At 40.9% G+C, this 22,207-nt stretch overlaps 1 long non-coding RNA gene and 29 other non-coding genes across 30 annotated transcripts in view; all 30 read right to left on the bottom strand.

Moving 5' to 3' along the window:
- The window catches only part of LOC141386313 (uncharacterized), a 147,674-nt gene that overhangs the window by 69,886 nt on the left and 55,581 nt on the right, over nt 1-22,207 (bottom strand). The gene's annotated exons all lie outside the window — the stretch shown is intronic.
- trnai-uau (transfer RNA isoleucine (anticodon UAU)) lies at nt 1,305-1,398 on the bottom strand. Its single transcript has 2 exons — nt 1,361-1,398; nt 1,305-1,340 (listed from the first exon to the last, which is right to left on the bottom strand). It is a non-coding gene; the product is annotated as a tRNA-Ile (tRNA).
- On the bottom strand, nt 1,610-1,703 carry trnai-uau (transfer RNA isoleucine (anticodon UAU)). The gene is made up of 2 exons: nt 1,666-1,703; nt 1,610-1,645 (listed from the first exon to the last, which is right to left on the bottom strand). It is a non-coding gene; the product is annotated as a tRNA-Ile (tRNA).
- Nucleotides 2,499-2,592, bottom strand: trnai-uau (transfer RNA isoleucine (anticodon UAU)). The gene is made up of 2 exons: nt 2,555-2,592; nt 2,499-2,534 (listed from the first exon to the last, which is right to left on the bottom strand). It is a non-coding gene; the product is annotated as a tRNA-Ile (tRNA).
- trnai-uau (transfer RNA isoleucine (anticodon UAU)) lies at nt 3,388-3,481 on the bottom strand. The gene is made up of 2 exons: nt 3,444-3,481; nt 3,388-3,423 (listed from the first exon to the last, which is right to left on the bottom strand). It is a non-coding gene; the product is annotated as a tRNA-Ile (tRNA).
- trnai-uau (transfer RNA isoleucine (anticodon UAU)) lies at nt 3,971-4,064 on the bottom strand. Its single transcript has 2 exons — nt 4,027-4,064; nt 3,971-4,006 (listed from the first exon to the last, which is right to left on the bottom strand). It is a non-coding gene; the product is annotated as a tRNA-Ile (tRNA).
- Nucleotides 4,555-4,648, bottom strand: trnai-uau (transfer RNA isoleucine (anticodon UAU)). Its single transcript has 2 exons — nt 4,611-4,648; nt 4,555-4,590 (listed from the first exon to the last, which is right to left on the bottom strand). It is a non-coding gene; the product is annotated as a tRNA-Ile (tRNA).
- On the bottom strand, nt 5,139-5,232 carry trnai-uau (transfer RNA isoleucine (anticodon UAU)). Its single transcript has 2 exons — nt 5,195-5,232; nt 5,139-5,174 (listed from the first exon to the last, which is right to left on the bottom strand). It is a non-coding gene; the product is annotated as a tRNA-Ile (tRNA).
- Nucleotides 5,723-5,816, bottom strand: trnai-uau (transfer RNA isoleucine (anticodon UAU)). The gene is made up of 2 exons: nt 5,779-5,816; nt 5,723-5,758 (listed from the first exon to the last, which is right to left on the bottom strand). It is a non-coding gene; the product is annotated as a tRNA-Ile (tRNA).
- Nucleotides 6,610-6,703, bottom strand: trnai-uau (transfer RNA isoleucine (anticodon UAU)). Its single transcript has 2 exons — nt 6,666-6,703; nt 6,610-6,645 (listed from the first exon to the last, which is right to left on the bottom strand). It is a non-coding gene; the product is annotated as a tRNA-Ile (tRNA).
- On the bottom strand, nt 7,193-7,286 carry trnai-uau (transfer RNA isoleucine (anticodon UAU)). The gene is made up of 2 exons: nt 7,249-7,286; nt 7,193-7,228 (listed from the first exon to the last, which is right to left on the bottom strand). It is a non-coding gene; the product is annotated as a tRNA-Ile (tRNA).
- On the bottom strand, nt 8,082-8,175 carry trnai-uau (transfer RNA isoleucine (anticodon UAU)). Its single transcript has 2 exons — nt 8,138-8,175; nt 8,082-8,117 (listed from the first exon to the last, which is right to left on the bottom strand). It is a non-coding gene; the product is annotated as a tRNA-Ile (tRNA).
- trnai-uau (transfer RNA isoleucine (anticodon UAU)) lies at nt 8,664-8,757 on the bottom strand. The gene is made up of 2 exons: nt 8,720-8,757; nt 8,664-8,699 (listed from the first exon to the last, which is right to left on the bottom strand). It is a non-coding gene; the product is annotated as a tRNA-Ile (tRNA).
- Nucleotides 9,551-9,644, bottom strand: trnai-uau (transfer RNA isoleucine (anticodon UAU)). The gene is made up of 2 exons: nt 9,607-9,644; nt 9,551-9,586 (listed from the first exon to the last, which is right to left on the bottom strand). It is a non-coding gene; the product is annotated as a tRNA-Ile (tRNA).
- On the bottom strand, nt 10,412-10,505 carry trnai-uau (transfer RNA isoleucine (anticodon UAU)). The gene is made up of 2 exons: nt 10,468-10,505; nt 10,412-10,447 (listed from the first exon to the last, which is right to left on the bottom strand). It is a non-coding gene; the product is annotated as a tRNA-Ile (tRNA).
- On the bottom strand, nt 11,298-11,391 carry trnai-uau (transfer RNA isoleucine (anticodon UAU)). The gene is made up of 2 exons: nt 11,354-11,391; nt 11,298-11,333 (listed from the first exon to the last, which is right to left on the bottom strand). It is a non-coding gene; the product is annotated as a tRNA-Ile (tRNA).
- On the bottom strand, nt 11,883-11,976 carry trnai-uau (transfer RNA isoleucine (anticodon UAU)). Its single transcript has 2 exons — nt 11,939-11,976; nt 11,883-11,918 (listed from the first exon to the last, which is right to left on the bottom strand). It is a non-coding gene; the product is annotated as a tRNA-Ile (tRNA).
- trnai-uau (transfer RNA isoleucine (anticodon UAU)) lies at nt 12,769-12,862 on the bottom strand. Its single transcript has 2 exons — nt 12,825-12,862; nt 12,769-12,804 (listed from the first exon to the last, which is right to left on the bottom strand). It is a non-coding gene; the product is annotated as a tRNA-Ile (tRNA).
- trnai-uau (transfer RNA isoleucine (anticodon UAU)) lies at nt 13,353-13,446 on the bottom strand. The gene is made up of 2 exons: nt 13,409-13,446; nt 13,353-13,388 (listed from the first exon to the last, which is right to left on the bottom strand). It is a non-coding gene; the product is annotated as a tRNA-Ile (tRNA).
- trnai-uau (transfer RNA isoleucine (anticodon UAU)) lies at nt 13,938-14,031 on the bottom strand. Its single transcript has 2 exons — nt 13,994-14,031; nt 13,938-13,973 (listed from the first exon to the last, which is right to left on the bottom strand). It is a non-coding gene; the product is annotated as a tRNA-Ile (tRNA).
- trnai-uau (transfer RNA isoleucine (anticodon UAU)) lies at nt 14,824-14,917 on the bottom strand. The gene is made up of 2 exons: nt 14,880-14,917; nt 14,824-14,859 (listed from the first exon to the last, which is right to left on the bottom strand). It is a non-coding gene; the product is annotated as a tRNA-Ile (tRNA).
- Nucleotides 15,409-15,502, bottom strand: trnai-uau (transfer RNA isoleucine (anticodon UAU)). Its single transcript has 2 exons — nt 15,465-15,502; nt 15,409-15,444 (listed from the first exon to the last, which is right to left on the bottom strand). It is a non-coding gene; the product is annotated as a tRNA-Ile (tRNA).
- Nucleotides 16,295-16,388, bottom strand: trnai-uau (transfer RNA isoleucine (anticodon UAU)). Its single transcript has 2 exons — nt 16,351-16,388; nt 16,295-16,330 (listed from the first exon to the last, which is right to left on the bottom strand). It is a non-coding gene; the product is annotated as a tRNA-Ile (tRNA).
- Nucleotides 17,183-17,276, bottom strand: trnai-uau (transfer RNA isoleucine (anticodon UAU)). Its single transcript has 2 exons — nt 17,239-17,276; nt 17,183-17,218 (listed from the first exon to the last, which is right to left on the bottom strand). It is a non-coding gene; the product is annotated as a tRNA-Ile (tRNA).
- Nucleotides 17,767-17,860, bottom strand: trnai-uau (transfer RNA isoleucine (anticodon UAU)). Its single transcript has 2 exons — nt 17,823-17,860; nt 17,767-17,802 (listed from the first exon to the last, which is right to left on the bottom strand). It is a non-coding gene; the product is annotated as a tRNA-Ile (tRNA).
- On the bottom strand, nt 18,352-18,445 carry trnai-uau (transfer RNA isoleucine (anticodon UAU)). Its single transcript has 2 exons — nt 18,408-18,445; nt 18,352-18,387 (listed from the first exon to the last, which is right to left on the bottom strand). It is a non-coding gene; the product is annotated as a tRNA-Ile (tRNA).
- trnai-uau (transfer RNA isoleucine (anticodon UAU)) lies at nt 18,936-19,029 on the bottom strand. Its single transcript has 2 exons — nt 18,992-19,029; nt 18,936-18,971 (listed from the first exon to the last, which is right to left on the bottom strand). It is a non-coding gene; the product is annotated as a tRNA-Ile (tRNA).
- On the bottom strand, nt 19,521-19,614 carry trnai-uau (transfer RNA isoleucine (anticodon UAU)). The gene is made up of 2 exons: nt 19,577-19,614; nt 19,521-19,556 (listed from the first exon to the last, which is right to left on the bottom strand). It is a non-coding gene; the product is annotated as a tRNA-Ile (tRNA).
- Nucleotides 20,103-20,196, bottom strand: trnai-uau (transfer RNA isoleucine (anticodon UAU)). Its single transcript has 2 exons — nt 20,159-20,196; nt 20,103-20,138 (listed from the first exon to the last, which is right to left on the bottom strand). It is a non-coding gene; the product is annotated as a tRNA-Ile (tRNA).
- trnai-uau (transfer RNA isoleucine (anticodon UAU)) lies at nt 21,576-21,669 on the bottom strand. Its single transcript has 2 exons — nt 21,632-21,669; nt 21,576-21,611 (listed from the first exon to the last, which is right to left on the bottom strand). It is a non-coding gene; the product is annotated as a tRNA-Ile (tRNA).

The raw sequence follows: 22,207 nt of genomic DNA, 5'->3' as shown, positions 1-22,207 counted from the left end.
TAACTTCTAATGTCACTAGTTAACACACTCATTGCATTTTTTCAACAGATCCCATAATTGATAAAATATCAAGCTCTACCAAATAGCTGATAAGCAGAGGTGGGTAGAGTATCCAAAATCTGTACTCAAGTAAGAGTACAAGTACTTGGCGAAATTTTTACTCAAGTGAAAGTAAAAGTTACAATCGTAAAAGTTACTCGAGTAAGAGTAAAAGAGTACCTTATGAAAAAATTACTCAAGTAATTAGTTACTTAGTTACTTTTAATTTTATATATATGTGTATGTATATACACGCTTTGGCGCAGTAGGTAGTGCTGTTGCCTCACAGCAAGAAGGTCCCTGGTTCGAACACACATGCACATATATATATATATATATATATATATATATATATATATATATATATATATATATATATATATATATATATATATATATATACATAGTTTGTCAAAATTAATGGTACTCCTGTGTATTTTTTTTTCTTATTTCAAATATTTCCTAAATGATGTTTAACAGATTCAGGACATTTTCACAGTATGTCAGATAGTATTTTTATATATATTTATATATATATATATATATATATATATATATATATATATATATATATATATATATATATATATATATATATATAAACACTTGACAATGACTAATATTCATCCATTTTCTTTTTTCGGCTTTGTCCCTTTATTAATCCGGGGCCGCCACAGCGGAATGAACCGCCAACTTATCCAGCACGTTTTTACGCAGAGGATGCCCTTGCTGCCACAACCCATCTCTGGGAAACTGAATGACTAATATGTACTGGGATAATGTGTTATTCCATTAAACAGCTACTTGGTTATCTCAAAGCAGGCCAGTAGCCTGCTTTTTATAAAAAAATTTTTTCTAAAAATGTGGATTTTTTACTGACATTTTAAGCACTATTTTAGCTGGATTAGCCTGTTAAGTCATCATCTTAATGACACATTTAATGTATCAAAATATTTTCTAAAGATTTAGAAAAAAAATAATTAAATACTTATTTTTAAAATACAAATGCATTAGATCATAAATCATTAGAAAAAATAGGAATCTGTTGAAGTTTTAATTAAAAACTGTAGCCTATAGCAGCTTTAGCCTACAAACTGGCCAAAACATTTAACTGTACTAGATTAAAAGCTTTCAGACACCTTGATGTTTTAGTTCAGGTGTATGAGATTTGCAAAGATGGTACCGTCTGCAGGTTGGTTGCCCTCCACATACAACTCTAGTCAATCGTGATTTTCTACCCACTTGTCTTTTTTATCTTAAAACCTTGCTCCAGGTGAGGCTCGAACTCACAACCTCAGCAATGCTAAGCATCGTACTGTCTTATAAGTACCGCGCACTGACCTATTGCGCCACTGGAGCTGTTGCCTAAAAGCGTTCAAACAATGAAATGATTCCTAAAACATTCCTCATTTAGATCATACAGGATTAAAAGCTTTTTAGAGATCTTGACGTTTTAGCTCAGGTGTAAAATACTTGCAAAGATGGTACCGTCTGCAGGTTGGTTGCCCTCCACATACAACTCTAGTCAATCGTGATTTTCTACCCACATGTCTTTTTTATTTTAAAACCTTGCTCCAGGTGAGGCTCGAACTCACAACCTTGACATTGCTAAGCATCGTACTGTCTTATAAGTACCGCGCGCTGACCGATTGCGCCACTGGAGCTGTTGCATAATGTGGTTTCAAACAATGAAGTGATTCCTAAAAACAGCAATGATGATACAATTTACAGCTTAGTTAGCATAGACAGATTAGTATCGAAGATACAATCAGCAAGTTTTTTTGCCCTCCACAATCTACTCTGGACAGCACTAGCTTTCACCCCCCTTTTCTTCTTTATCTAAAGACCATGCTCCAGGTGAGGCTCAACATCACAACCTCAGCATTGCTAAGCATTGTATTGTCTTATTAATACCACACGCTAAACCGATTGCGCCACTGGAGCTATTGCATGAAGTGATTTCAAACAATGTAGTGATTTCTAAAACATTCCTGATTCAGATCATAGAGGATTAAAAGCATTCAGAGACCTTGATGTTTCAGTTCAGGAGTTGAGAATTAGCATAGATGATAGAACCTGCAGGTTGGTTGCCCTCCACAATGCACTCTGGTCAATGGTAATTTTTAACCCCCTTGTCTTCTTTATCTTAAAAACACGCCCCAGGTGAGGTTTGAATTCATAACCTCAGCATTGCTAAGCATTGTACTGTCTTATAATTTCCATGCACTGACCGATTTCACCACTGGAGCTGCGGTCTTAATGCTTTCAAACAGTGCAGTGGTTCCTAAAACATTCCTGATTCAGATCATAGTGGAATAAAAGCTTTTAGACACCTTGATGTTTTAGTTCAGGTGTATGAGATTTGCAAAGATGGTACCGTCTGCAGGTTGGTTGCCCTCCACATACAACTCTAGTCAATCGTGATTTTCTACCCACATGTCTTTTTTATTTTAAAACCTTGCTCCAGGTGAGGCTCGAACTCACAACCTCGGCATTGCTAAGCATCGTACTGTCTTATAAGTACCGCGCGCTGACCGATTGCGCCACTGGAGCTGTTGCATAACGTGGTTTCAAACAATGCAGTGATTCTTAAAAACCGCAATGATGATACAATTTACAGCTTAGTTAGCATAGACAGATTAGTATCGAAGATACAATCAGCAAGTTCTTTGCCCTCCACAATCTACTCTGGACAGCACTAGCTTTCACCCCACTTTTCTTCTTTATCTAAAGACCATGCTTCAGGTGAGGCTCAAAGTCACAACCTCAGCATTGCTAAGCATTGTATTGTCTTATAAGTACCACACGCTAACCGATTGCGCCACTGGAGCTATTGCATGAAGTTATTTCAAACAATGCAGTGATTCCTAAAACATACCTGACTCAGATCAGACTGGATTAAAAGCTTTCAAAGACCTTGATGTTTTAGTTCAGGTGTTAAGGATTAGCATAGATGATAGAACCTGCAGGTTGGTTGCCCTCCTTAGCGCACTCTGGTCAATGGTAATTTTTAACCCCCTTGTCTTCTTTATCTTAAAAACATGCTCCAGGTGAGGTTTGAACTCACAACCTCAGCATTGTTAAGCATTGTACTGTCTTATAAGTTCCATGCGCTGACCGATTTCACCACTGGAGCTGTAGGCTTAATGTTTTCAAACAGTGCAGTGGTTCCTAAAACATTCCTGATTCAGATCATAGAGGATTTAAAGCTTTCAGAGACCTTGATGTTTTAGTTCAGCTGTAAGAGATTTGCAAAGATGGTACCGTCTGCAGGTTGGTTGCCCTCTACATACAACTCTAGACAATCGTGATTTTCTACCCACTTGTCTTTTTTTTATCTTAAAACCTTGCTCCAGGTGAGGCTCGAACTCACAACCTCGGCATTGCTAAGCATTGTACTGTCTTATAAGTACCGCGCGCTGACCGATTGCGCCACTGGAGCTGTAGCATAACGTGATTTCAAACAATGGCGTGATTCCTAAAAACAGCAATGATGATACAATCTACAGCTTTGTTGGCATAGACAGATTAGTATCGAAGATACAATCAGCAAGTTTGTTGCCCTCCACGATCTACTCTGGACAGCACTAGCTTTCACCCCACTTTTCTTCTTTATCTAAAGACCATGCTTCAGGTGAGGCTCAAAGTCACAATCTCGGCATTGCTAAGCATTGTATTGTCTTATAAGTACCACACGCTAACCAATTGCGCCACTGGAGCTATTGCATTAAGTGATTTCAAACAATGCAGTGATTTCTAAAACATTCCTGATTCAGATCATAGAGGATTCAAAGCTTTCAGAGACCTTGATGTTTTAGTTCAGCTGTAAGAGATTTGCAAAGATGGTACCGTCTGCAGGTTGGTTGCCCTCCACATACAACTCTAGTCAATCGTGATTTTCTACCCACATGTCTTTTTTATTTTAAAACCTTGCTCCAGGTGAGGCTCGAACTCACAACCTCGGCATTGCTAAGCATCGTACTGTCTTATAAGTACCGCGCGTTGATCGATTGCGCCACTGGAGCTGTTGCCTAATGTGGTTTCAAACAATGCAGTGATTCTTAAAAACCGCAATGATGATACAATTTACAGTTTAGTTAGCATAGACAGATTAGTATCGAAGATACAATCAGCAAGTTTTTTGCCCTCCACAATCTACTCTGGACAGCACTAGCTTTCACCCCACTTTTCTTCTTTATCTAAAGACCATGCTCCAGGTGAGGCTCAAAGTCACAACCTCGGCATTGCTAAGCTTTGTATTGTCTTATAAGTACCACACGCTAAACAGATTGCGCCACTGGAGCTATTGCATGAAGTTATTTCAAACAATGCAGTGATTTCTAAAACATTCCTGATTCAGATCATAGAGGATTAAAAGCTTTCAGAGACCTTGATGTTTTAGTTCAGCTGTAAGATATTTGCAAAGATGGTACCGTCTGCAGGTTGGTTGCCCTCCACATACAACTCTAGTCAATCGTGATTTTCTACCCACATGTCTTTTTTATTTTAAAACCTTGCTCCAGGTGAGGCTCGAACTCACAACCTCGGCATTGCTAAGCATCGTACTGTCTTATAAGTACCGCGCGCTGACCGATTGCGCCACTGGAGCTGTTGCATAAAGTGGTTTCAAACAATGCAGTGATTCTTAAAAACCGCAATGATGATACAATTTACAGCTTAGTTAGCATAGACAGATTAGTGTCGAAGATACAATCAGCAATTTTTTGCACTCCACAATCTACTCTGGAAAGCACTAGCTTTCACCCCACTTTTCTTCTTTATCTAAAGACCATGCTCCAGGTGAGGCTCAAAGTCACAACCTCGGCATTGCTAAGCATTGTATTGTCTTATAAGTACCACACGCTAAACCGATTGCACCACTGGAGCTATTGCATGAAGTCATTTTAAACAATGCAGTGATTTCTAAAAAATTCCTGATTCAGATCATAGAGGATTAAAAGCTTTCAGAGACCTTCATGTTTTAGTTCAGCTGTAAGAGATTTGCAAAGATGGTACTGTCTGCAGGTTGGTTGCCCTCCACATACAACTCTAGTCAATCGTGATTTTCTACCCACTTGTCTTTTTTTATCTTAAAACCTTGCTCCAGGTGAGGCTCGAACTCACAACCTCGGCATTGCTAAGCATTGTACTGTCTTATAAGTACCGCGCGCTGAAAGATTGCGCCACTGGAGCTGTTGCATAACGTGATTTCAAACAATGCCGTGATTCCTAAAACAACAATGATGATACAATCTACAGCTTAGTTAGCATAGACAGATTAGTATGGAAGATACAATCAGCAAGTTTTTTGCCCTCCACAATCTACTTTGGACAGCACTAGCTTTCTCCCCACTTTTCTTCTTTATCTAAAGACCATGCTCCAGGTGAGGCTAAAAGTCACAACTTCGGCATTGCTAAGCATTGTATTGTCTTATAAGTACCACACGCTAACCGATTGCACCACTGGAACTATTGCATGAAGTGATTTCAAACAATGCAGTGATTTCTAAAACATTCCTGATTCAGATCATAGAGGATTAAAAGCTTTCAGAGACCTTGATGTTTTAGTTCAGCTGTAAGAGATTTGCAAAGATGATACCGTCTGCAGGTTGGTTGCCCTCCACATACAACTCTAGTCAATCGTGATTTTCTACCCACATGTCTTTTTTTTATTTTAAAACCTTGCTCCAGGTGAGGCTCGAACTCACAACCTCGGCATTGCTAAGCATCGTACTGTCTTATAAGTACCGCGCGCTGACCGATTGCGCCACTGGAGCTGTTGCATAATGTGGTTTCAAACAATGCAGTGATTCTTAAAAACCGCAATGATGATACAATTTACAGCTTAGTTAGCATAGACAGATTAGTATCGAAGATACAATCAGCAAGTTTTTTGCCCTCCACAATCTACTCTGGACAGCACTAGCTTTCACCCCACTTTTCTTCTTTATCTAAAGACCATGCTTCAGGTGAGGCTCAAAGTCACAACCTCAGCATTGCTAAGCATTGTATTGTCTTATTAATACCACACGCTAACCGATTGCGCCACTGGAGCTATTGCATGAAGTTATTTCAAACAATGCAGTGATTCCTAAAACATACCTGATTCAGATCAGACTGGATTAAAAGCTTTCAAAGACCTTGATGTTTTAGTTCAGGTGTTAAGGATTAGCATAGATGATAGAACCTGCAGGTTGGTTGCCCTCCTTAGCGCACTCTGGTCAATGGTAATTTTTAACCCCCTTGTCTTCTTTATTTTAAAAACATGCTCCAGGTGAGGTTTGAACTCACAACCTCAGCATTGTTAAGCATTGTACTGTCTTATAAGTTCCACGCGCTGACCGATTTCACCACTGGAGCTGTGGGCTTAATGTTTTCAAACAGTGCAGTGGTTCCTAAAACATTCCTGATTCAGATCATAGAGGATTAAAAGCTTTCAGAGACCTTGATGTTTTAGTTCAGCTGTAAGAGATTTGCAAAGATGGTACCGTCTGCAGGTTGGTTGCCCTCTACATACAACCCTAGACAATTGTGATTTTCTACCCACTTGTCTTTTTTATCTTAAAACCTTGCTCCAGGTGAGGCTCGAACTCACAACCTCAGCATTGCTAAGCATTGTACTGTCTTATAAGTACCGCGCGCTGACCGATTGCGCCACTAGAGCTATTGCATAACGAGATTTCAAACAATGCCGTGATTCCTAAAAACAGCAATGATGATACAATCTACAGCTTAGTTGGCATAGACAGATTAGTATCGAAGATACAATCAGCAAGTTTGTTGCCCTCCACGATCTACTCTGGACAGCACTAGCTTTCACCCTACTTTTCTTCTTTATCTAAAGACCATGCTTCAGGTGAGGCTCAAAGTCACAACCTCGGCATTGCTAAGCATTGTATTGTCTTATTAATACCACACGCTAACCGATTGCGCCACTGGAGCTATTGCATTAAGTGATTTAAAACAATGCAGTGATTTCTAAAACATTCCTGATTCAGATCATAGAGGATTCAAAGCTTTCAGAGACCTTGATGTTTTAGTTCAGCTGTAAGAGATTTGCGAAGACGGTACCGTCTGCAGGTTGGTTGCCCTCCACATACACCTCTAGTCAATCGTGATTTTCTACCCACATGTCTTTTTTATTTTAAAACCTTGCTCCAGGTGAGGCTCGAACTCACAACCTCGGCATTGCTAAGCATCATACTGTCTTATAAGTACCGCGCGCTGATCGATTGCGCCACTGGAGCTGTTGCATAACATGGTTTCAAACAATGCAGTGATTCTTAAAAACCGCAATGATGATACAATTTACAGCTTAGTAAGCATAGACAGATTAGTATCGAAGATACAATCAGCAAGTTTTTTGCCCTCCACAATCTACTCTGGACAGCACTAGCTTTCACCCCACTTTTCTTCTTTATCAAAAAACAATGCTCCAGGTGAGGCTCAAAGTCACAACCTCGGCATTGCTAAGTATTGTATTGTCTTATTAATACCACACGCTAAACCGATTGCGCCACTGGAGCTATTGCATGAAGTGATTTCAAACAATGCAGTGATTTCTAAAACATTCCTGATTCAGATCAGACTGGATTAAAAGCTTTCAGAGACCTTGATGTTTTAGTTCAGGTGTTAAGGATTAGCATAGATGATAGAACCTGCAGGTTGGTTGCCCTCCTTAGCGCACTCTGGTCAATGGTAACTTTTAACCCCCTTGTCTTCTTTATCTTAAAAACATGCTCCAGGTGAGGTTTGAACTCACAACCTCAGCATTGTTAAGCATTGTACTGTCTTATAAGTTCCACGCGCTGACCGATTTCACCACTGGAGCTGTGGGCTCAAAGTTTTCAAACAGTGCAGTGGTTCCTAAAACATTCCTGATTCAGATCATAGAGGATTAAAAGCTTTCAGAGACCTTGATGTTTTAGTTCAGCTGTAAGAAATTTGCAAAGATGGTACCGTCTGCAGGTTGGTTGCCCTCCACATACAACTCTAGTCAATCGTGATTTTCTACCCACTTGTCTTTTTTTATCTTAAAATCTTGCTCCAGGTGAGGCTCGAACTCACAACCTCGGCATTGCTAAGCATTGTACTGTCTTATAAGTACCGCGCGCTGACCGATTGCGCCACTGGAGCTGTTGCATGACGTGATTTCAAACAATGCCGTGATTCCCAAAACAACAATGATGATACAATCTACAGCTCAGTTAGCATAGACAGATTAGTATCGAAGATACAATCAGCAAGTTTTTTGCCCTCCACAATCTACTTTGGACAGCACTAGCTTTCACCCCACTTTTCTTCTTTATCTAAAGACCATGCTCCAGGTGAGGCTCAGAGTCACAACTTCGGCATTGCTAAGCATTGTATTGTCTTATAAGTACCACACGCTAACCGATTGCGCCACTGGAACTATTGCATGAAGTGATTTCAAACAATGCAGTGATTTCTAAAACATTCCTGATTCAGATCATAGAGGATTAAAAGCTTTCAGAGACCTTGATGTTTTAGTTCAGCTGTAAGAGATTTGCAAAGATGGTACCGTCTGCAGGTTGGTTGCCCTCCACATACAACTCTAGTCAATCGTGATTTTCTACCCACATGTCTTTTTTATTTTAAAACCTTGCTCCAGGTGAGGCTCGAACTCACAACCTCGGCATTGCTAAGCATCGTACTGTCTTATAAGTACCGCGCGCTGACCGATTGCGCCACTGGAGCTGTTGCATAAAATGGTTTCAAACAATGCAGTGATTCTTAAAAACCGCAATGATGATACAATTTACAGCTTAGTTAGCATAGACAGATTAGTATCGAAGATACAATTAGCAAGTTTTTTGCCCTCCACAATCTACTCTGGACAGCACTAGCTTTCACCCCACTTTTCTTCTTTATCTAAAGACCATGCTTCAGGTGAGGCTCAAAGTCACAACCTCGGCATTGCTAAGCATTGTATTGTCTTATAAGTACCACACGCTAACCGATTGCGCCACTGGAGCTATTGCATGAAGTGATTTCAAACAATGCAGTGATTCCTAAAACATACCTGATTCAGATCAGACTGGATTAAAAGCTTTCAGAGACCTTGATGTTTTAGTTCTGGTGTTAAGGATTAGCATAGATGATAGAACCTGCAGGTTGGTTGCCCTCCTTAGCGCACTCTGGTCAATGGTAATTTTTAAACCCCTTGTCTTCTTTATCTTAAAAACATGCTCCAGGTGAGGTTTGAACTTACAACCTCAGCATTGTTAAGCATTGTACTGTCTTATAAGTTCCACGCGCTGACCGATTTCACCACTGGAACTGTGGGCCTAATGTTTTAAACAGTGCAGTGGTTCCTAAAACATTCCTGATTCAGATCATAGAGGATTAAATGCTTTCAGAGACCTTGATGTTTTAGTTCAGCTGTAAGAAATTTGCAAAGATGGTACCGTCTGCAGGTTGGTTGCCCTCCACATACAACTCTAGTCAATCGTGATTTTCTACCCACTTGTCTTTTTTTATCTTAAAATCTTGCTCCAGGTGAGGCTCGAACTCACAACCTCGGCATTGCTAAGCATTGTACTGTCTTATAAGTACCGCGCGCTGACCGATTGCGCCACTGGAGCTGTTGCATGACGTGATTTCAAACAATGCCGTGATTCCCAAAACAACAATGATGATACAATCTACAGCTCAGTTAGCATAGACAGATTAGTATCGAAGATACAATCAGCAAGTTTTTTGCCCTCCACAATCTACTTTGGACAGCACTAGCTTTCACCCCACTTTTCTTCTTTATCTAAAGACCATGCTCCAGGTGAGGCTCAGAGTCACAACTTCGGCATTGCTAAGCATTGTATTGTCTTATAAGTACCACACGCTAACCGATTGCGCCACTGGAGCTGTTGCATAACGTGATTTCAAACAATGCCGTAATTCCTTAAAACAGCAATGATGATACAATCTACAGCTTAGTTGGCATAGACAGATTACTATCGAAGATACAATCAGCAAGATTGTTGCCCTCCACGATCTACTCAGGACAGCACTAGCTTTCACCCCACTTTTCTTCTTTATCTAAAGACCATGCTTCAGGTGAGGCTCAAAGTCACAACCTCAGCATTGCTAAGCATTGTATTGTCTTATTAATACCACACGCTAACCGATTGCGCCACTGGAGCTATTGCATTAAGTGATTTCAAACGATGCAGTGATTTCTAAAAAATTCCTGATTTAGATCATAGAGGATTAAAAGCTTTCAGAGACCTTGATGTTTTAGTTCAGCTGTAAGAGATTTGCAAAGATGGTACCGTCTGCAGGTTGGTTGCCCTCCACATACAACTCTAGTCAATCGTGATTTTCTACCCACTTGTCTTTTTTTATCTTAAAACCTTGCTCCAGGTGAGGCTCGAACTCACAACCTCGGCATTGCTAAGCATTGTACTGTCTTATAAGTACCGCGCGCTGACCGATTGCGCCACTGGAGCTGTTGCATAACGTGATTTCAAACAATGCCGTGATTCCTAAAACAACAATGATGATACAATCTACAGCTTAGTTAGCATAGACAGATTAGTATCGAAGATACAATCAGCAAGTTTTTTGCCCTCCACAATCTACTCTGGAAAGCACTAGCTTTCACCCCACTTTTCTTCTTTATCTAAAGACCATGCTTCATGGTGAGGCTCAAAGTCACACCCTCAGCATTGCTAAGCATTGTATTGTCTTATAAGTACCACACGCTAACCGATTGCGCCACTGGAGCTATTGCATGAAGTTATTTCAAACAATGCAGTGATTCCTAAAACATACCTGATTCAGATCAGACTGGAAAAAAAGCTTTCAGAGACCTTGATGTTTTAGTTCAGGTGTTAAGGATTAGCATAGATGATAGAACCTGCAGGTTGGTTGCCCTCCTTAGCGCACTCTGGTCAATGGTAATTTTTAACCCCCTTGTCTTCTTTATCTTAAAAACATGCTCCAGGTGAGGTTTGAACTCATAACCTCAGCATTGTTTAGCATTGTACTGCTTATAAGTTCCACGCGCTGACCGATTTCACCACTGGAGCTGTGGGCTTAATGTTTTCAAACAGTGCAGTGATTTCTAAAACATTCCTGATTCAGATCATAGAGGATTCAAAGCTTTCAGAGACCTTGATGTTTTAGCTTAGCTGTAAGAGATTTGCAAAGATGGTACCGTCTGCAGGTTGGTTGCCCTCCACATACAACTCTAGACAATCGTGATTTTCTACCCACATGTCTTTTTTATTTTAATACCTTGCTCCAGGTGAGGCTCGAACTCACAACCTCGGCATTGCTAAGCATCGAATTGTCTTATAAGTACCGCGCGCTGACCGATTGCGCCACTGGAGCTGTTGCAAAACGAGGGTTAAAACAATGCAGTGATTCTTAAAAACCGCAATGATGATACAATTTACAGCTTAGTTAGCATAGACAGATTAGTATCGAAGATACAATCAGCAAGTTTTTTGCCCTCCACAATCTACTCTGGAAAGCACTAGCTTTCACCCCACTTTTCTTCTTTATCTAAAGACCATGCTCCAGGTGAGGCTCAAAGTCACAACCTCTGCATTGCTAAGCATTGTGTTGTCTTATAAGTACCACACGCTAAACCGATTGCACCACTGGAGCTATTGCATGAAGTGATTTCAAACAATGCAGTGATTTCTAAAACATTCCTCATTCAGATCATAGAGGATTCAAAGCTTTCAGAGACCTTGATGTTTTAGTTCAGCTGTAAGAGATTTGCAAAGATGGTACCGTCTGCAGGTTGGTTGCCCTCCACATACAACTCTAGTCAATCGTGATTTTCTACCCACTTGTCTTTTTTTATCTTAAAACCTTGCTCCAGGTGAGGCTCGAACTCACAACCTCGGCATTGCTAAGCATTGTACTGTCTTATAAGTACCGCGCGCTGACCGATTGCGCCACTGGAGCTGTTGCATAACGTGATTTCAAACAATGCCGTGATTCCTAAAACAACAATGATGATACAATCTACAGCTTAGTTAGCATAGACAGATTAGTATCGAAGATACAATCAGCAAGTTTTTTGCCCTCCACAATCTACTCTGGAAAGCACTAGCTTTCACCCCACTTTTCTTCTTTATCTAAAGACCATGCTTCATGGTGAGGCTCAAAGTCACAACCTCGGTATTGCTAAGCATTGTATTGTATTATAAGTACCACACGCTAACCGATTGCGCCACTGGAGCTATTGCATGAAGTTATTTCAAACAATGCAGTGATTCCTAAAACATACCTGATTCAGATCAGACTGGAAAAAAAGCTTTCAGAGACCTTGATGTTTTAGTTCAGGTGTTAAGGATTAGCATAGATGATAGAACCTGCAGGTTGGTTGCCCTCCTTAGCGCACTCTGGTCAATGGTAATTTTTAACCCCCTTGTCTTCTTTATCTTAAAAACATGCTCCAGGTGAGGTTTGAACTCACAACCTCAGCATTGTTTAGCATTGTACTGCTTATAAGTTCCATGCGCTGACCGATTTCACCACTGGAGCTGTGGGCTTAATGTTTTCAAACAGTGCAGTGGTTCCTAAAACATTCCTGATTCAGATCATAGAGGATTCAAAGCTTTCAGAGACCTTGATGTTTTAGTTCAGCTGTAAGAGATTTGCAAAGATGGTACCGTCTGCAGGTTGGTTGCCCTCCACATACAACTCTAGTCAATCGTGATTTTCTACCCACATGTCTTTTTTATTTTAAAACCTTGCTCCAGGTGAGGCTCGAACTCACAACCTCGGCATTGCTAAGCATCGTACTGTCTTATAAGTACCGCGCGCTGACCGATTGCGCCACTGGAGCTGTTGCATAAAATGGTTTCAAACAATGCAGTGATTCTTAAAAACCGCAATGATGATACAATTTACAGCTTAGTTAGCATAGACAGATTAGTATCGAAGATACAATCAGCAAGTTTTTTGCCCTCCACAATCTACTCTGGACAGAACTAGCTTTCACCCCACTTTTCTTCTTTATCTAAAGACCATGCTCCAGGTGAGGCTCAAAGTCACAACCTCGGCATTGCTAAGCATTGTATTGTCTTATTAATACCACACACTAAACCGATTGCGCCACTGGAGCTGTTGCATGAAGTGATTTCAAACAATGCAGTGATTTCTAAAACATTCCTGATTCAGATCATAGAGGATTAAAAGCTTTCAGAGACCTTGATGTTTTAGCTCAGCTGTAAGAGATTTGCAAAGATGGTACCGTCTGCAGGTTGGTTGCCCTCCACATACAACTCTAGACAATCGTGATTTTCTACCCACATGTCTTTTTTATTTTAATACCTTGCTCCAGGTGAGGCTCGAACTCACAACCTCGGCATTGCTAAGCATCGAATTGTCTTATAAGTACCGCGCGCTGACCGATTGCGCCACTGGAGCTGTTGCATAACGAGGGTTAAAACACTGCAGTGATTCTTAAAAACCGCAATGATGATACAATTTACAGCTTAGTTAGCATAGACAGATTAGTATCGAAGATACAATCAGCAAGTTTTTTGCCCTCCACAATCTACTCTGGAAAGCACTAGCTTTCACCCCACTTTTCTTCTTTATCTAAAGACCATGCTCCAGGTGAGGCTCAAAGTCACAACCTCTGCATTGCTAAGCATTGTGTTGTCTTATAAGTACCACACGCTAAACCGATTGCACCACTGGAGCTATTGCATGAAGTGATTTCAAACAATGCAATGATTTCTAAAACATTCCTCATTCAGATCATAGAGGATTCAAAGCTTTCAGAGACCTTGATGTTTTAGTTCAGCTGTAAGAGATTTGCAAAGATGGTACCGTCTGCAGGTTGGTTGCCCTCCACATACAACTCTAGTCAATCGTGATTTTCTACCCACTTGTCTTTTTTTATCTTAAAACCTTGCTCCAGGTGAGGCTCGAACTCACAACCTCGGCATTGCTAAGCATTGTACTGTCTTATAAGTACCGCGCGCTGACCGATTGCGCCACTGGAGCTGTTGCATAACGTGATTTCAAACAATGCCGTGATTCCTAAAACAACAATGATGATACAATCTACAGCTTAGTTAGCATAGACAGATTAGTATCGAAGATACAATCAGCAAGTTTTTTGCCCTCCACAATCTACTCTGGAAAGCACTAGCTTTCACCCCACTTTTCTTCTTTATCTAAAGACCATGCTTCATGGTGAGGCTCAAAGTCACAACCTCAGCATTGCTAAGCATTGTATTGTCTTATAAGTACCACACGCTAACCGATTGCGCCACTGGAGCTATTGCATGAAGTTATTTCAAACAATGCAGTGATTCCTAAAACATACCTGATTCAGATCAGACTGGAAAAAAAGCTTTCAGAGACCTTGATGTTTTAGTTCAGGTGTTAAGGATTAGCATAGATGATAGAACCTGCAGGTTGGTTGCCCTCCTTAGCGCACTCTGGTCAATGGTAATTTTTAACCCCCTTGTCTTCTTTATCTTAAAAACATGCTCCAGGTGAGGTTTGAACTCATAACCTCAGCATTGTTTAGCATTGTACTGCTTATAAGTTCCACGCGCTGACCGATTTCACCACTGGAGCTGTGGGCTTAATGTTTTCAAACAGTGCAGTGATTTCTAAAACATTCCTGATTCAGATCATAGAGGATTCAAAGCTTTCAGAGACCTTGATGTTTTAGCTCAGCTGTAAGAGATTTGCAAAGATGGTACCGTCTGCAGGTTGGTTGCCCTCCACATACAACTCTAGACAATCGTGATTTTCTACCCACATGTCTTTTTTATTTTAATACCTTGCTCCAGGTGAGGCTCGAACTCACAACCTCGGCATTGCTAAGCATCGAATTGTCTTATAAGTACCGCGCGCTGACCGATTGCGCCACTGGAGCTGTTGCAAAACGAGGGTTAAAACAATGCAGTGATTCTTAAAAACCGCAATGATGATACAATTTACAGCTTAGTTAGCATAGACAGATTAGTATCGAAGATACAATCAGCAAGTTTTTTGCCCTCCACAATCTACTCTGGAAAGCACTAGCTTTCACCCCACTTTTCTTCTTTATCTAAAGACCATGCTCCAGGTGAGGCTCAAAGTCACAACCTCTGCATTGCTAAGCATTGTGTTGTCTTATAAGTACCACACGCTAAACCGATTGCACCACTGGAGCTATTGCATGAAGTGATTTCAAACAATGCAGTGATTTCTAAAACATTCCTCATTCAGATCATAGAGGATTCAAAGCTTTCAGAGACCTTGATGTTTTAGTTCAGCTGTAAGAGATTTGCAAAGATGGTACCGTCTGCAGGTTGGTTGCCCTCCACATACAACTCTAGTCAATCGTGATTTTCTACCCACTTGTCTTTTTTTATCTTAAAACCTTGCTCCAGGTGAGGCTCGAACTCACAACCTCGGCATTGCTAAGCATTGTACTGTCTTATAAGTACCGCGCGCTGACCGATTGCGCCACTGGAGCTGTTGCATAACGTGATTTCAAACAATGCCGTGATTCCTAAAACAACAATGATGATACAATCTACAGCTTAGTTAGCATAGACAGATTAGTATCGAAGATACAATCAGCAAGTTTTTTGCCCTCCACAATCTACTCTGGAAAGCACTAGCTTTCACCCCACTTTTCTTCTTTATCTAAAGACCATGCTTCATGGTGAGGCTCAAAGTCACAACCTCGGTATTGCTAAGCATTGTATTGTCTTATAAGTACCACACGCTAACCGATTGCGCCACTGGAGCTATTGCATGAAGTTATTTCAAACAATGCAGTGATTCCTAAAACATACCTGATTCAGATCAGACTGGAAAAAAAGCTTTCAGAGACCTTGATGTTTTAGTTCAGGTGTTAAGGATTAGCATAGATGATAGAACCTGCAGGTTGGTTGCCCTCCTTAGCGCACTCTGGTCAATGGTAATTTTTAACCCCCTTGTCTTCTTTATCTTAAAAACATGCTCCAGGTGAGGTTTGAACTCACAACCTCAGCATTGTTTAGCATTGTACTGCTTATAAGTTCCATGCGCTGACCGATTTCACCACTGGAGCTGTGGGCTTAATGTTTTCAAACAGTGCAGTGGTTCCTAAAACATTCCTGATTCAGATCATAGAGGATTCAAAGCTTTCAGAGACCTTGATGTTTTAGTTCAGCTGTAAGAGATTTGCAAAGATGGTACCGTCTGCAGGTTGGTTGCCCTCCACATACAACTCTAGTCAATCGTGATTTTCTACCCACATGTCTTTTTTATTTTAATACCTTGCTCCAGGTGAGGCTCGAACTCACAACCTCGGCATTGCTAAGCATCGAATTGTCTTATAAGTACCGCGCGCTGACCGATTGCGCCACTGGAGCTGTTGCATAACGAGGGTTAAAACAATGCAGTGATTCTTAAAAACCGCAATGATGATACAATTTACAGCTTAGTTAGCATAGACAGATTAGTATCGAAGATACAATCAGCAAGTTTTTTGCCCTCCACAATCTACTCTGGAAAGCACTAGCTTTCACCCCACTTTTCTTCTTTATCTAAAGACCATGCTTCATGGTGAGGCTCAAAGTCACAACCTCGGTATTGCTAAGCATTGTATTGTCTTATAAGTACCACACGCTAACCGATTGTGCCACTGGAGCTATTGCATGAAGTTATTTCAAACAATGCAGTGATTCCTAAAACATACCTGATTCAGATCAGACTGGAAAAAAAGCTTTCAGAGACCTTGATGTTTTAGTTCAGGTGTTAAGGATTAGCATAGATGATAGAACCTGCAGGTTGGTTGCCCTCCTTAGCGTACTCTGGTCAATGGTAATTTTTAACCCCCTTGTCTTCTTTATCTTAAAAACATGCTCCAGGTGAGGTTTGAACTCACAACCTCAGCATTGTTTAGCATTGTACTGCTTATAAGTTCCATGCGCTGACCGATTTCACCACTTGAGCTGTGGGCTTAATGTTTTCAAACAGTGCAGTGGTTCCTAAAACATTCCTGATTCAGATCATAGAGGATTCAAAGCTTTCAGAGACCTTGATGTTTTAGTTCAGCTGTAAGAGATTTGCAAAGATGGTACCGTCTGCAGGTTGGTTGCCCTCCACATACAACTCTAGTCAATCGTGATTATCTACCCACTTGTCTTTTTTTATCTTAAAATCTTGCTCCAGGTGAGGCTCGAACTCACAACCTCGGCATTGCTAAGCATCGTACTGTCTTATAAGTACCGCGCGCTGACCGATTGCGCCACTGGAGCTGTTGCATAACGTGGTTTCAAACAATGCAGTGATTCTTAAAAACCGCAATGATGATACAATTTACAGCTTAGTTAGCATAGACAGATTAGTATCGAAGATACAATCAGCAAGTTTTTTGCACTCCACAATCTACTCTGGAAAGCACTAGCTTTCACCCCACTTTTCTTCTTTATTTAAAGACCATGCTCCAGGTGAGGCTCAAAGTCACAACCTCGGCATTGCTAAGCATTGTATTGTCTTATTAATACCACACACTAAACCGATTGCGCCACTGGAGCTGTTGCATGAAGTGATTTCAAACAATGCAGTGATTTCTAAAACATTCCTGATTCAGATCATAGAGGATTAAAAGCTTTCAGAGACCTTGATGTTTTAGTTCAGCTGTAAGAGATTTGCAAAGATGGTACCGTCTGCAGGTTGGTTGCCCTCCACATACAACTCTAGACAATGGTGATTTTCTACCCACATGTCTTTTTTATTTTAATACCTTGCTCCAGTTGAGGCTCGAACTCACAACCTCGGCATTGCTAAGCATCGAATTGTCTTATAAGTACCGCGCGCTGACCGATTGCGCCACTGGAGCTGTTGCATAACGAGGGTTAAAACAATGCAGTGATTCTTAAAAACCGCAATGATGATACAATTTACAGCTTAGTTAGCATAGACAGATTAGTATCGAAGATACAATCAGCAAGTTTTTTGCCCTCCACAATCTACTCTGGAAAGCACTAGCTTTCACCCCACTTTTCTTCTTTATCTAAAGACCATGCTCCAGGTGAGGCTCAAAGTCACAACCTCGGCATTGCTAAGCATTGTGTTGTCTTATAAGTACCACACGCTAAACCGATTGCACCTCTGGAGCTATTGCATGAAGTGATTTCAAACAATGCAGTGATTTCTAAAACATTCCTCATTCAGATCATAGAGGATTCAAAGCTTTCAGAGACCTTGATGTTTTAGTTCAGCCGTAAGAGATTTGCAAAGATGGTACCGTCTGCAGGTTGGTTGCCCTCCACATACAACTCTAGTCAATCGTGATTTTCTACCCACTTGTCTTTTTTTATCTTAAAACCTTGCTCCAGGTGAGGCTCGAACTCACAACCTCAGCATTGCTAAGCATTGTACTGTCTTATAAGTACCGCGCGCTGACCGATTGCGCCACTGGAGCTGTTGCATAACGTGATTTCAAACAATGCCGTGATTCTTAAAAACAGCAATGATGATACAATCTACAGCTTAGTTGGCATAGACAGATTAGTATCGAAGATACAATCAGCAAGTTTGTTGCCCTCCACGATCTACTCTGGACAGCACTAGCTTTCACCCCACTTTTCTTCTTTATCTAAAGACCATGCTCCAGGTGAGGCTCAAAGTCACAACCTCGGCATTGCTAAGCATTGTATTGTCTTATTAATACCACACACTAAACCGATTGCGCCACTGGAGCTGTTGCATGAAGTGATTTCAAACAATGCAGTGATTTCTAAAACATTCCTGATTCAGATCATAGAGGATTAAAAGCTTTCAGAGACCTTGATGTTTTAGTTCAGCTGTAAGAGATTTGCAAAGATGGTACCGTCTGCAGGTTGGTTGCCCTCCACATACAACTCTAGACAATGGTGATTTTCTACCCACATGTCTTTTTTATTTTAATACCTTGCTCCAGTTGAGGCTCGAACTCACAACCTCGGCATTGCTAAGCATCGAATTGTCTTATAAGTACCGCGCGCTGACCGATTGCGCCACTGGAGCTGTTGCATAACGAGGGTTAAAACAATGCAGTGATTCTTAAAAACCGCAATGATGATACAATTTACAGCTTAGTTAGCATAGACAGATTAGTATCGAAGATACAATCAGCAAGTTTTTTGCCCTCCACAATCTACTCTGGAAAGCACTAGCTTTCACCCCACTTTTCTTCTTTATCTAAAGACCATGCTCCAGGTGAGGCTCAAAGTCACAACCTCGGCATTGCTAAGCATTGTGTTGTCTTATAAGTACCACACGCTAAACCGATTGCACCACTGGAGCTATTGCATGAAGTGATTTCAAACAATGCAGTGATTTCTAAAACATTCCTCATTCAGATCATAGAGGATTCAAAGCTTTCAGAGACCTTGATGTTTTAGTTCAGCCGTAAGAGATTTGCAAAGATGGTACCGTCTGCAGGTTGGTTGCCCTCCACATACAACTCTAGTCAATCGTGATTTTCTACCCACTTGTCTTTTTTTATCTTAAAACCTTGCTCCAGGTGAGGCTCGAACTCACAACCTCGGCATTGCTAAGCATTGTACTGTCTTATAAGTACCGCGCGCTGACCGATTGCGCCACTGGAGCTGTTGCATAACGTGATTTCAAAAAATGCCGTGATTCCTAAAACAACAATGATGATACAATCTACAGCTTAGTTGGCATAGACAGATTAGTATCGAAGATACAATCAGCAAGTTTGTTGCCCTCCACGATCTACTCTGGACAGCACTAGCTTTCACCCCACTTTTCTTCTTTATCTAAAGACCATGCTTCAGGTGCGGCTCAAAGTCACAACCTCGGCATTGCTAAGCATTGTATTGTCTTATTAATACCACACGCTAACCGATTGCGCCACTGGAGCTATTGCATTAAGTGATTTCAAACAATGCAGTGATTTCTAAAACATTCCTGATTCAGATCATAGAGGATTCAAAGCTTTCAGAGACCTTGATGTTTTAGTTCAGCTGTAAGAGATTTGCAAAGATGGTACCGTCTGCAGGTTGGTTGTCCTCCACATACAACTCTAGTCAATCGTGATTTTCTACCCACATGTCTTGTTTATTTTAAAACCTTGCTCCAGGTGAGGCTCGAACTCACAACCTCGGCATTGCTAAGCATCGTACTGTCTTATAAGTAACGCGCGCTGACTGATTGCGCCACTGGAGCTGTTGCATAATGTGGTTTCAAACAATGCAGTGATTCTTAAAAACCGCAATGATGATACAATTTACAGCTTAGTTAGCATAGACATATTAGTATCGAAGATACAATCAGCAAGTTTTTTGCACTCCACAATCTACTCTGGAAAGCACTAGCTTTCACCCCACTTTTCTTCTTTATCTAAAGACCATGCTTCAGGTGAGGCTCAAAGTCACAACCTCGGCATTGCTAAGCATTGTGTTGTCTTATAAGTACCACATGCTAACCGATTGCGCCACTGGAGCTATTGCATGAAGTTATTTCAAACAATGCAGTGATTCCTAAAACATTCCTGATTCAGATCATAGAGGATTAAAAGCTTTCACAGACCTTGATGTTTTAGTTCAGGTGTTAAGGATTAGCATAGATGATAGAACCTGCAGGTTGGTTGCCCTCCTTAGCGCACTCTGGTCAATGGTAATTTTTAACCCCCTTGTCTTCTTTATCTTAAAAACATGCTCCAGGTGAGGTTTGAACTCACAACCTCAGCATTGTTAAGCATTGTACTGTCTTATAAGTTCCACGCGCTGACCGATTTCACCACTGGAGCTGTGGGCTCAATGTTTTCAAACAGTGCAGCGGTTCCTAAAACATTCCTGATTCAGATCATAGAGGATTAAAAGCTTTCAGAGACCTTGATGTTTTAGTTCAGCTGTAAGTGATTTGCAAAGATGGTACCGTCTGCAGGTTGGTTGCCCTCCACATACAACTCTAGTCAATCGTGATTTTCTACCCACTTGTCTTTTTTTATCGTAAAATCTTGCGCCAGGTGAGGCTCGAGCTCACAACCTCGGCATTGCTAAGCATCATACTGTCTTATAAGTACCGCGCGCTGACCGATTGCGCCACTGGAGCTGTTGCATAACATGGTTTCAAACAATGCAGTGATTCTTAAAAACCGCAATGATGATACAATTTACAGCTTAGTTAGCATAGACAGATTAGTATCGAAGATACAATCAGCAAGTTTTTTGCCCTCCACAATCTACTCTGGACAGTCCAAGCTTTCACCCCACTTTTCTTCTTTATCTAAAGACCATGCTCCAGGTGAGGCTTAAAGTCACAACCTCGGCATTGCTAAGCATTGTATTGTCTTATAAGTACCACACGCTAAACCGATTGCACCACTGGAGCTATTGCATGAAGTCATTTTAAACAATGCAGTGATTTCTAAAAAATTCCTGATTCAGATCATAGAGGATTAAAAGCTTTCAGAGACCTTGATGTTTTAGTTCAGCTGTAAGAGATTTGCAAAGATGGTACCGTCTGCAGGTTGGTTGCCCTCCACATACAACTCTAGTCAATCGTGATTTTCTACCCACTTGTCTTTTTTTATCTTAAAACCTTGCTCCAGGTGAGGCTCGAACTCACAACCTCGGCATTGCTAAGCATTGTACTGTCTTATAAGTACCGCGCGCTGACCGATTGCGCCACTGGAGCTGTTGCATAACGTGATTTCAAACAATGCCGTGATTCCTAAAACAACAATGATGATACAATCTACAGCTTAGTTAGCATAGACAGTATAGTATCGAAGTTACAATCAGCAAGTTTTTTGCTCTCCACAATCTACTCTGGACAGCACTAGCTTTCACCCCACTTTTCTTCTTTATCTAAAGACCATGCTCCAGGTGAGGCTCAGAGTCACAACTTCGGCATTGCTAAGCATTGTATTGTCTTATAAGTACCACACGCTAACCGATTGCGCCACTGGAGCTATTGCATTAAGTTATTTCAAACAATGCAGTGATTCCTAAAACATACCTGATTCAGATCATACTGGATTAAAAGCTTTCAGAGACCTTGATGTTTTAGTTCAGGTGTTAAGGATTAGCATAGATGATAGAACCTGCAGGTTGGTTGCCCTCCTTAGCGCACTCTGGTCAATGGTAATATTTAACCCCCTTGTCTTCTTTATCTTAAAAACATGCTCCAGGTGAAGTTTGAACTCACAACCTCAGCATTGTTAAGCATTGTA

This window comes from Danio rerio, chromosome 6 (assembly GCF_052040795.2).
Source record: "Danio rerio strain M-AB ecotype USA chromosome 6, GRCz13ab, whole genome shotgun sequence".
Lineage (NCBI taxonomy): Eukaryota > Metazoa > Chordata > Actinopteri > Cypriniformes > Danionidae > Danio > Danio rerio.
Note: the sequence above shows the minus strand (reverse complement) of the source record. Positions and strands in the feature narration are given on the sequence as shown.